Genomic DNA, 12,102 nt, shown 5'->3' with positions numbered 1-12,102 from the left:
AATCACAATACGTGCAACAACAAATCACAAATATCAATCCTAGTTTTACCTATTCTAGTTACGCCGTCTTGGTTCCCAAAACCCTAGTTGTTGGTTTAGCCTTGCATAACTATGATGAATAATTTAATAAAAAATGAATGGGACATGTATTAGAAGGCTTACAAATAACAATAAATCAAACTCACAATTGAAAATCGAAACTTAGATTCAAAAAACCAATACTAGAACTCAAAGAAGACAAGTTTGTGTTCTTGTCCCAAATCTATCCAGTCGTGGTTGAACAAGAAATCAAAGCTCGAAAAATAGATTTTGTCATGTTTTTAGCATAAAGGGAAGCCCGGTGCACTTAAGCTCCCGCTATGCGCAGGGTCCGGGGAAGGGCCCGACCACAAGGGTCTATTGTACGCAGCCTTACCTTGCATTTCTGCCAGAGGCTGTTTCCAAGGCTTGAACTCGTGACCTTTTTAGCATCTAACCAATAAAAAATGTGTAAAAAATGTCTAAAAGCATACATAAAAATATAACACAAGAGGGTATGTATAGAAACCTAAAACTAATCCTAAATGAACTGGAAACCAACTTGGTTTTGGACTCAGATTGCACTGGACGGGCACCACCATGGACAATGGTGAGAACCACGGCTCGTGGTGGTATTCGTTTGTGTTTTCCTTGGTATTTTGTGGTAATCCACCCCCCACAGCCAATGGTATACACCATAGCTTTTGGTGAGGCCCTTTGTGTGTGCCTTAGCCATTTTGCTGGCTGTTTCTCCTGAATGCTCTAGAGGGTTGCGTTCACGGGTAGTGGTGTGAACCACGGACCTTGAAAGTTCTCTTGATGTGAACTCTTGATCAAAACAATGTGGTTTTGTCTTCAAACATCCAAGCCAATGTCCTTCAATGCGAGGCAAAGTTCATTCTTTGAGTTCTTTGTTTAAGTTGTTGCAAATCCTTGCTAAGCTCAAGTCACTTGATCACTTCTTACATATTTTGTTTTCCTTGTGATCTCTCCTCAACACCAAGCTTCCAACTTACTCCAAGATCAAACAAAATTTCACATAAACCAAGCCAAAGATCATCAACCCATGCATACTTCAATTACCCTGAAAACTAACCAAAAATAATATCAAACTAACAAAACACGCTTGAAAACTTACCATAATTCCTTGTTGTAAGGGTCATAAATGTTGTCTTTTAGAGACACATCAACACTCTCAAATTAGAATTGTTTCTTGTGCTCAACAATAACACAACATCAAACAAACAACGCGCCAGTACAAGCAACTCATAGGAAACATATAGCATCCTTCTAACATAAACCTCATGCCCAACTTCACTTATGCAATGCACTCATTCTCTAAACAATCTCATAAGGATTTATAACATTGTACTACTCTTAACAAACAAACTCAATGCAAATCATCATATACTAGTCAATGTAGCAACCAAATAACACAATCACATTTCTCTCACCACAAAAAAGTCTCTCACACAGTGTATAAAGGATAAACAGAGACCGGAACAAAACTACTCGTGCTCTCATAAGAAGTTCAAAAAATGCAAAAGTAAGGACCTAGGCTTGCCCTTATTTTCAATACTTGAACTCTTGAATAACCTTTTTATGATCACAATAGGACTTTTTAGTCTTGTAACATTAGCTCGGTCTTAAGTAGGGTACATTCAGGATAAAAACGACTACTTTGGCCTTTCAAATGCTACTTTGACTTAGCTGCTTGTTTTCAACCCCCCAAACTCTTATTGCTCCCTTATTTTCTCATTTATTATTCTCGGGAGTGGTTTCTGTTTTGCTTAATCTTAATTTATTCTTTATGACACATTTTTGCGCTTATTTTCTTTTTCATTTGCGGCCACAACCTATGATTTTATTTTCTTCTCATTCCACCATTCTTTTCATACCCTAACTTTGCTTTTTTTCCTTATGGTAGCCAATCTCAACTTAGGCTTTTGGCCTGAATTGAAGTGCATAATCTCCTAAGAGGGAACCAGGGACAAGATAAAGCTTCACAAACTTATTCTCCTTATAGTAGACACCCTGAACTTAGGCTTTTAGTCTGAGTTGAGGTATACATTTTCCTTGAAGGGAAAAGGGCCAAAATTTGGATTTACAGACAGAAAGGCAAAATGAATTTTGGTTAATCAAAGAAAATGTCTATTCAACTCAAAATTTTGGGTTCAAAGGTTACAATTGTATTTTGTTGGTTAAATTTAGGTTAAGTTACTCATTATCAACAAAGGCCTATGATCCTGTCCTAATCCATCTATCAAATTATTTCAGTGAGACTAACCAGGCAAGTTCTACCTTACAAATGCATCAATCAAACTTCACAAACTTAGCTCACACACACAGAGCACTGATCTTATGCTATTTAGCACTAATCAACATAGTCATAACTAGCAAATCACCATGTAAAATGTTACAAAGATCCTAGCAAATCAGTTCTCAAATTTGAGAGGCAATCACACAATCATTCATAAATTTTTGAGTAGGGCCATTTTTTTCACTTTCATAGGCTTACTACAAACTCCTATAGACACTTGTATTCATACAAACAACCTAAACATGCCAATTTTACTATATAATGCACCTTCAGATTAAACAACAATTGAAAAAAAAAAACTCCAAAGATTTTAGGGGCAAGAAAAACTCTAAAGTGTTTCAGGATCCCCCACTCTCCACTAACATTTATGCATTATCCCCAATGCACTCAAAACTCCAAAATTTTAAACAAGAGAAATGATCATACCAACCATACCCTAGGCATCAATAGTAGGTTACCTGACTACTCAAACTTCATCAAGTATCCACATGGGTTGCCTCCTATGAAGTTCTTGATTTAGCGTCGTGACACAACATCCTCAAACTACACTATTTCTCTATTCTTAGATTTTATACAGTGTCACTAGGTAGTGTACCATTCTTCTTTTGATTCACCATGGCTGACAATTTCCCTATTTGTTGCTTTCAACTGCTTGATAAAGGTTGAGTGTGACTCTACCACTTGGGTTATTTTGGATATATAACCTTTTAGCTCCTTGATCACAGGTTCTATCTTTTGAGAACTTTCTTCAAGATCTCCTCCATTCTTGAGATGCTTGCTCCACCTCTATCTCTACTTCTGAGATGCACATAAAGGCCACTCCAATCATTTTTGTATTGATCCTTGTTATGCCAGTTACATTGATCATAATGGTCAGCCCTATCACAGTATCTATCATTTTAAATGTTTCAACCTTGGTTCCCAAAATTATACATTCAAAACCCACCTAGGTTGTTTATTTAGTTAGCCTCTTCATCACCAGGTAGGTCATCATAGAGATTTGTAGCATCTACAACATTTACCTTTTCCATCCCACCACCTAGCAGTCATTTGTTCAGCAAGTCCATCTGAATCCACATGTGGGCTATGTCTTGATCATGTTTCTTTTCTCTCTTTTTTTGCTTTGCTGATATCTCCAGTGGGAAACCAAAACCTCCCATATCATTGTCTCTAGTATAACAGGCTCTGTTATTCTTTGCGAGCTGATCCAAGATTGATGTGGCTTCCTAAAATGACTTAGCCATAAATGATCCTCCACAAGCCGAATCTATGGCTGGCTTGGTCACAAAATTGCAAGACCCATAAAATAACTCTTATAAATGCTCGTCAATACAATTATGGTTTGAACACTACTTTACCTTATGCCTGAATCTCTCCCAAGTCTCATACACTGCTTGAGTAGTTAGCTTGTGGGAACCAATCTTGTCCTTAATTTGCAGCTTCTTAAATGGTGGGAAAAATCTCTTAAGAAATGCTTTCCTTAGCTCCCTTTAGGCTGTGATTGAGTCATGTGGAAGGTCGTTCAACCACTTCAATGCTCCTCCAAATAGAGATAATGGAACCAGATGCAGTCGTATGACTTATTAGCTCACCCCAAGGATTTTATATGACTTGTAGGTGGCGATAAAGCTCATCAAGTTTTGGTTGGAATTATCAATTGCTGCTATAGTAAATGATCCTTTTAGGTTTAAAATCTACAGCATGGTTGTAGTGATAGTGAGCTTAACGCCTTGAGGTAGTGGTGGAAGGATATAGCTTAAGTAGCTCTTGTGCAATCTGTATCAACATCATCATCAACTAAGTCAAAGTTCATAGGTCGCTGATCTCTGCCACTAAATGCTCCATGGAGTGCATCCCTATTGTCAGCATTATCATGATATGATTTTCAACAAATTCTCTCAATCTTTGTACCTCATGCTCTTGCGCATTCATCTTTTGAATGGACTTTTATGATTTTGGATCATAGGGAAGGAGTGGTTCACCCATACTGCAAGTGTTTGGCATGCACTATCTATTCCCTTCAAATACAAAGACAAGAAACCAAAAGTAAAATTAGGAAATAGAACTATAAACTGAACTAGCAACTAATAGACTATTTCAAAGCCGTATTCCCCGACAATGATTCCATTTATATAACGCTCAGTTATACCTCTCAAAAGAGATATAGACAATCTTTAGCAATATATTTTGTTACCCAACTAAAAGTCAGGGTCGAACCCACATAGAATATGTTGAAACAATTCTATTAATTATTACTCATTCAATTATAGTCGCTACTTCCCAAAAATAAAGATGCATAAAGTAAAAGTGGGGGTTTGGTTGTGTTTCAAAAATATAAATAATAATGAGGTAACAAATAAACAATATTGAAGTTGTAAACTATATGAATACTAGACTAGAATTGTGTTCCCCATGACTTGTAAGTTAATAGGCTAATCGTATTCATGATTTATTTAATGTATTGCATGTAAAATCTAGCGAGTTGGGTAATATCTACTTCACCTCCTGGTCCTTCTTAGACATATCTCATTCATCTCCTCTCGGTCTCAGGATGTATACTTTACTAACCCTCACCCTGGATCCCAGAGTACTATCTCCTCCCGGTCTCAGAATGTATACTTTACTAACCCTCACCCTGGATCCCAGAGTACTATCTCCTCCCGGTCGCAAGTAACATAGATGGAGTTTATCCATTCTTTTGAAGGCAGATATCACGTTCCATGTCCCAATGAGACAGATAGGTAGTTGATACCCCAAAGGCTTGAGAGAACCAAGTTATAACTTATTCTTATCATACATGCAACAATGATAATTATAAATCTTTGGTGACTATATGTAAAATAACTTAATAAAAGACCAACATAGATAGACAAAGATAGATGTACATGCTTGGTCATTGGGGCTTAATTACTGGAAAACAAGATATATAACCTGTTTGGATTGACTTATTTTTAAGCAGCTTATAAGTTGAAAACTATTTATAAGTTTAAACAAAAGTAGGTGCTGGCCAATCATTTTTTTGACTTATAAGCTATTTTTAACTTATAAATTGCTTAAAATAAATTCATCCAAATAAACCCAACTATTTATTGGGGCTTATTTTAAGTACACAATTACTTTAAGTTGGCCAGCCAAACACTCAAAAAAGCTGAAAATAACTTATAAACATCATATAGGACAATCCAAATGGCCTCATAATTGTGCTCTACTTTGACATCAATCTTCAAAGCCTCTAAAATATAGACTCTTAGCTTAGGTCGGGACAGGACCCCACCATATCCTTAACTATAATATAATATCAAATATGTTAGAGACTCAACAAAGCCCCAAATCAACATGGATCTCACCAAAAGCTATTGAGTATCATGTTCTTATATTAGAGAGGTTCTATAAAGCATGAGTACTTGTACCTGAAACATGAAATACAACGTTGAGGGGCGTCAGTACAAAAGAATTTACTGAATATGTAAGGCATAAAGTATCCATATGTAAAACAAGAGCTCAAGTGAAATTAGGCACAAATGTATAAATATGCTATGTAGATAAGGATAAAAGAACACCTTTGCTTATACTTATGAAATCATGTACATTGCATTCTTTGCTTAAATTTACTCTTCTTTGCTTTATAGACTTTGGAGCATGTGATACAATAACTAATTGATCAGTGGTAGAAGACGATGACCCATGCTAGGTATTTTAACCCTTGTATTGTTGTACTCATACATATACAAATTAGAATCGGTCCATGCTAGGTATCATAACCCCTGAGCTGCCTCCCATTAATACACAGCTTCGCTTTTGGGATCGACCTATACTAGGCTCTCAGCCCCTGGGCTGCCAACCTATAATTCTACAGATTCACTTTATATCATTTCTTTAATATTTGAGATTATAATATTGGTGTTCATAACTCTTTTGAGATTTAGGATTATAGACTAGTGATGCACAAATATGAATAAAAGACTTGAGGTAGCAACAATAACATAAGAAACAAATGTAACATCAATGTAGTAATACTTAGGAACCTATATGAGAGAATGAATATTATAGGGCTAAAACATATTCAGAAATGATCCATGAAGACATGTGACAAGTGAGAGCATGAGAAAATGTATAAAATGAGCCATTAAGGTGTATAACAAGTGAGAAAGTAATTCTACTTAGCATATGATTCATTTAAAACACATTTGGACATCTCAAATGGAGGCGTACATACATTTTAAATAGAGGTTGTAACTCTTCAAATGGAGAGGCAATGAGTTTATAAGATGATATGATAGCTAAACACCTAGTTGACATATCAAATTAAAGGGTGCATAAATATGTGAACTAATAAGAATAGGATAGATCCCAAATAAGGGTTGTACATTCCATATGAGGACATATACTGTCACGACCCAACCCCGTAGGCCGTGACTGGGGCCCGACCTGGACCCTTTTATGCGTATTTATCAGCTACACTTAAGTTGAACCATGTGTGATGTGATACTATACACCAAAACCTCAATAGTTTAAAACTTTTTCATGTACATATAGACTCTTTTATTTGTATCATATCATGAAAGGGCACGCGCCGATGAGGCTGCCATAACCTAAAAACATTTACAACATACCGTATAGGCACAGTCGAAACAAACTTATAATAACCCACATATACATATGTCTACAGACCTCTAAGAATAGTAATAGCAATATATGGCGGGACAGGGCCCCCGTCGTATCCCTGAATGTACAAATATCTACATTAAGTGACCAGTATAAAAAATTAGGCTCTAGAACAGTGACGCACTTCCAACATAGCTGAGAGGAATTCCTAAGCTGACGGATCTCCAGAATGAACATCTGTACCTGCGGGCATGAAACGCAGCCCTCTGAGAAAAGAGGGGTCAATACGATATATGTACTGAGTATGTAAAGCATAACATATCATAATTGAGACCATAACTGAAATAGGGATGCAGGGGACAAGTATAAAATTAACAAATTACTATACCTGCACTTTAGGACACGTAATCCTATACATCATCATATACTGTGTCCGATCCTCTAGTGAACTCGATGTCATAATCATTTCTTCATATTCACATATCATCGTATCATCATGCATTTCATTTCATCATATCATCGTATACGGTATTATATCATTGTACACGGTATAATTCTATCATGTATGTAATCATATTACACCCGGTTCACTACGGGGCTTGGGATCACAATGTATCACTCTAATCTTATATGCATGCCTACATAAAGTATCTGGCCCTTTAGTGAGGTACTCGGTGAATGGAGTGGTGTACGTCTATAGCATACCATCATAATATACATACCATACCCGTCCCTCTAAGGAGGGACTCGGTGTTCCTTCCTTATTTTGCCACATATACTATCATATTACAGTCAGCCCGGGACTCGGTGAATAATCATATCATTATAACATATAACATATATCACACCTCACGTACGGAATCATCTCCTCATGCATGGAACAATACACATCCGGCCTGGGAAGTGGTAAAAGAAGTAGTAAAGCTGCGCTCGACATAATATCCGGCCCATCATGGGACGCGAAGAAAGAAGGGTTACAACATGCACGAGTAGAGTAATGAGAAACTATATGCAACTAAGTCAACCTCTGAGACCCAATGAAACACTCAAGTGAACCGTCACCTGAAGACCAGGAAGGTAATTATCCGGAGTACCCCTTTAGATGTCATTAGGGTTTACTTCAATTAGGACCCCAAGAATCATAGACATGCATCAAGACAATGCCACAAAGTTTATGCAATCAGAAATATGGTTTATAAAATCAGAAACATGGTTTATGCAATCAAAGACACAGTTATGTAATCAGAGACACAATTATGTAATTAGAGGCACAGTTATGCAATCAGAGACATTGATCATTTCAGAGACTTTAAAAAGAGGAGCTGGTACCTCCACTTACTACTCATTATATAGTAGGCTCAAGAAGAGTAGTTTGATTACTTTCAGACTCTTAATGTTCAGAAGTGACTCCAAGTCACGGGTTACACTCAGAGCTCATAAATGGAATTACCTCTAAACCCATATCATATATCATTTTACTTACAATTAAGCCATTCCAAAAGGAAGGAAGAGATAGGCTTTACATGTACTAGTTTTCATCACATAGAAGACTTAAAGGCAATGACTCAATTATTGCGGGAATTCTAATATCCAGAAGTAAACGAGAGTCTTGACTCATACTCAAGGCTTTATGAATGGATTGAATCCCAAATGTCATATATACATATCATTTATAGCTTACATCTAAGACATTCCAAAAGAACAAAAGAATAGCTCTACATACTTATGCCAAAAATGCGCCAATAGAAAGCTTCACATACCTTGTCTGAATTATTCCTTATCCTGCTTGCCTCGCCGTCCTTTGAACCTATTCAATATTAAAGTAATATGAATATCAACCCCTTTTACTTTCAAGAACCCTAGGTTACACCTTAGTATTAATGGAATCTATTTCCTTAGTCGTTTCCCCGACTAGTCCTGTTATTTGCTAAGTCGTCGATGAAAATTGGGCAGCACCTCCCATATAATGTGCCCTATCCAAATTTCCAATTAGGTCCCTAAGACCTACAGCCAACCAACAACAACAACCTGCAACAATTCACACCAACAATATACAACATTAACTCCAAACGACTTATTCAAAAATACGATATCAGAATAAGGCGTCTAGCCTTTATTTTGTAACGCCTTTCATTATACGCAATGAGGGGTAGTGTGGCTGCAACCAGAAGCATCCACATCCCTTTTAAAATGCATTTAGTCCCTATAAAAATACATTACACCCCTTCAGCAATAACTCACATGAACAACACTATACTTCGACGACAATTTAACTATAGCGATTCCAATTTAGATTATTTTGAACGTCGAGCATTTCTACAACATTCTTAAACTTCCAACAAAATAAAAGGGGTTTAATACATCATATAACTACACCATAAACTTCAAATTGAAAGGAAAGACATTACCTTTCCCAAAATTGGCCAAAACTCGCCAAAGCTATCAAAATGTGAATTCTGGACAGCCTACTGTCTTGTATCGTCGCTTAGTTTCGAAGGGGTAATTGAAGGAAACAGGATTTGTGTCCTCAATAAAAGTTATATACATATGTTTTAGGGTCGCATAAAATTTCAAATTAACCCTACATCAATTTTGTACAAAACGATATGCCCAAAATACCAACAATAGTCCTTGTAGAATTTCTAAAACCAAAATCTGGGTAGTACCTCCTCTATACTTCATCACCCTTTTTCGAGAAGATAAAAGCAAAATTGGATTTGAAATTCTAAATGAAAGTTATAGAAGTATAAAATATATTTCCAAAACATATTGCATCACCTGAAACGAAGCTATACACAAGAAGTTATACCAATATTACTAACAACTATCCCCTTCAAAAACGAGTCTGTTCCCTAGCGTTTTCTCTTTAAGTTTCTCTTAATTTTCCAAGTGTAGAACTGAAAATATGATTCCGTAGGCATCATAATATACATATTATATACACCTCCATGTAGTTGAGGAATACCGTAGATAATTAATTGATGGAAAAAAATTGGAGGCTTACCTCCTTCTAGGTGCTGCCGTAGCTCCTCTCTTCTCCCTCTTAACTTTTCTTTCAATCTTTAAGTGTAGAAAAGGATGAAAATTGAAGTTCCTAGTCATCTATACATATATATATATGCCTTTTTGGAGAGTGACATGTGGTATCCCCTAAGGGTGACATGTGTCACACTCTTAGGCAGCCACGTCACCTCATGCAACCAATCACATGCTGCCAGCTAGGTGCATCAGCTGTTTGCTTCCGAGTAGGTGCTATGCCTCCTTCCGCTTCTCCCGTGGGTTTGTAATCTCGTCTTACTTTAGGAGCCTATGTAATCCTTGCTACGTAAGCTAAACATGTACTCTAGTGGCTTAGTTATGTAATTCATCCAAGTTGGTAGCTTACGTAAGTAAGTCGAGTCCTACGACTTGTTATTTTCGCCTCCAATTCATTTCAAATCCTTATAGACCTATTTCCAACCTTCACTCTTAAGGGGCGTCACGTCCTCCCTTTCTTAGAGTTATTTAATTATGTTATAGATAATCTGGGTCATGGGACAACTTTCAAGAATCTTAAGAAGACGTTCCGAAGTATAAAGGTACGGGGTATAACATCCTTCCCCACTTTAGAACATTCGTCCTCGAATGTAAACCAAAACCTTCCTCTAGACCTTATACCGATTATATGGAGAGGTCCTCTATCCCGTTGCCATAACATATACTTTCATTGAGCAATCAATATCAGAGTCCCAAAGGTTAGGATTACCTGTAGGGATAGGGAACATGTGGTATTTCTTTTTCATTTCTTTTTTTCCAGTTCTCTTATCACACATCATATTGCACCCTTTACACGAACATGTGTAGGAGCTTAAAGTAGCTCAGAAGATGCCTTAGCATCGCCATACTAGTCTGCACGTAAACCTGTATCGTTCCTTACTTCCTTCATCTAATGTTAAGGCTCCACTATAGCTTTTGTCCTTAGTATTGATTGTACCTTAAAGGTTTTGCTTCAAACCATCTTATACCTTCCCTTAATGTATTCGAGTATGGCAGTTACATGGCTACTACCGACTTTTTTTACAAGTAATCACCTGGTTTTACTCTTGGCATACCTCCATTCGTAGGTTGCATCAATTCTTTTGCAAAGCTACATCCCCTATCCCAAAGGGTCTTATCATCTTTCATGGTGGAATCACATATCCACAATACTTCTTAATACCACAATACCATACAAGGCCAACGTATTCATACATCCATATCATCTCATGTCACAGCCGCATAGGGCTTTCCAGGAGGTTACCCATCCTAGTACCACTCTCTCCCAAGCACGCTTAACTTTGGAGTTCTGATGGGATCCGATGCGTTAGTGCTGGTATGATTGCATTCTTCCTTATAGGGTCTCGTTTGCAGTTTAAGCGTTCCCATTTATATATGATAGCGTCGGTTGATTTTCTCTTACGCTTGTACTTTTGTTGTCCACTTCCCCCCTTTTTGGGTGTACCCATGTCATCCTCTATTTATTTTTAACTATTCACACATGAATGATTCTTACTCCAACATATTTAATGTGTTGCGCCATATCTACATCTTCTATTAAATCATCCCTACGTTAGGTTGCCTTTCTAGGAAACCCTAGCATAACTGTAGGGTGCTTTAGTATTCACAATGTATCGTATAAAATCTCATCTAACGATTGATACTCGAGTAATATCCGTAATATAGTAGTGCATTCAAAGCCACATTCCATTCAACCCAATCAGTAATTAGCGAAGGCTCATAATTGGTGTAAATTCCCCACTCGAGTGTACTTATACTTTAACGACTCATGTTTCAAGCTTTGTCATTATACTAACTTTATTCTCGTGGATACAACTTATTCTTCTAATAACCTCGTAATGCAGCAATTGTTCTACAAATCGACATACCCTCTCCTTGCAGGATCTCACTAACCATCAAGGTGGAGTCACGTATATTAACTTCATTATGCCTTATGAACTTTCATCTTTGTCATGTGCTTCAAGCTCCCTTCTAATCCTTCTTAAAACCATATTAACTTCGTTGTAATAGGGGCCTTATGTTATTACTCTTTCATTATACTATACTTTCAATTCATAACTGTCTATCTCCCTTTTTGTTCGGTACTCATACTTAATTAATCACATCTATCTTGAACGCCTATA

The 12,102-nt window shown here is 37.0% G+C and overlaps 1 pseudogene; it reads right to left on the bottom strand.

Annotated features, from left to right (window-relative positions):
- Positions 1 to 11,190: 11,190 nt before the first annotated feature.
- On the bottom strand, positions 11,191 to 11,308 carry LOC129904849 (5S ribosomal RNA; annotated as a pseudogene).
- Positions 11,309 to 12,102: the final 794 nt, after the last annotated feature.

Source organism: Solanum dulcamara, chromosome 1, assembly GCF_947179165.1.
Source record: "Solanum dulcamara chromosome 1, daSolDulc1.2, whole genome shotgun sequence".
Lineage (NCBI taxonomy): Eukaryota > Viridiplantae > Streptophyta > Magnoliopsida > Solanales > Solanaceae > Solanum > Solanum dulcamara.
The sequence above is the reverse complement of the archived record's forward strand: the minus strand, read 5'-3'. Positions and strand labels throughout refer to the sequence as shown.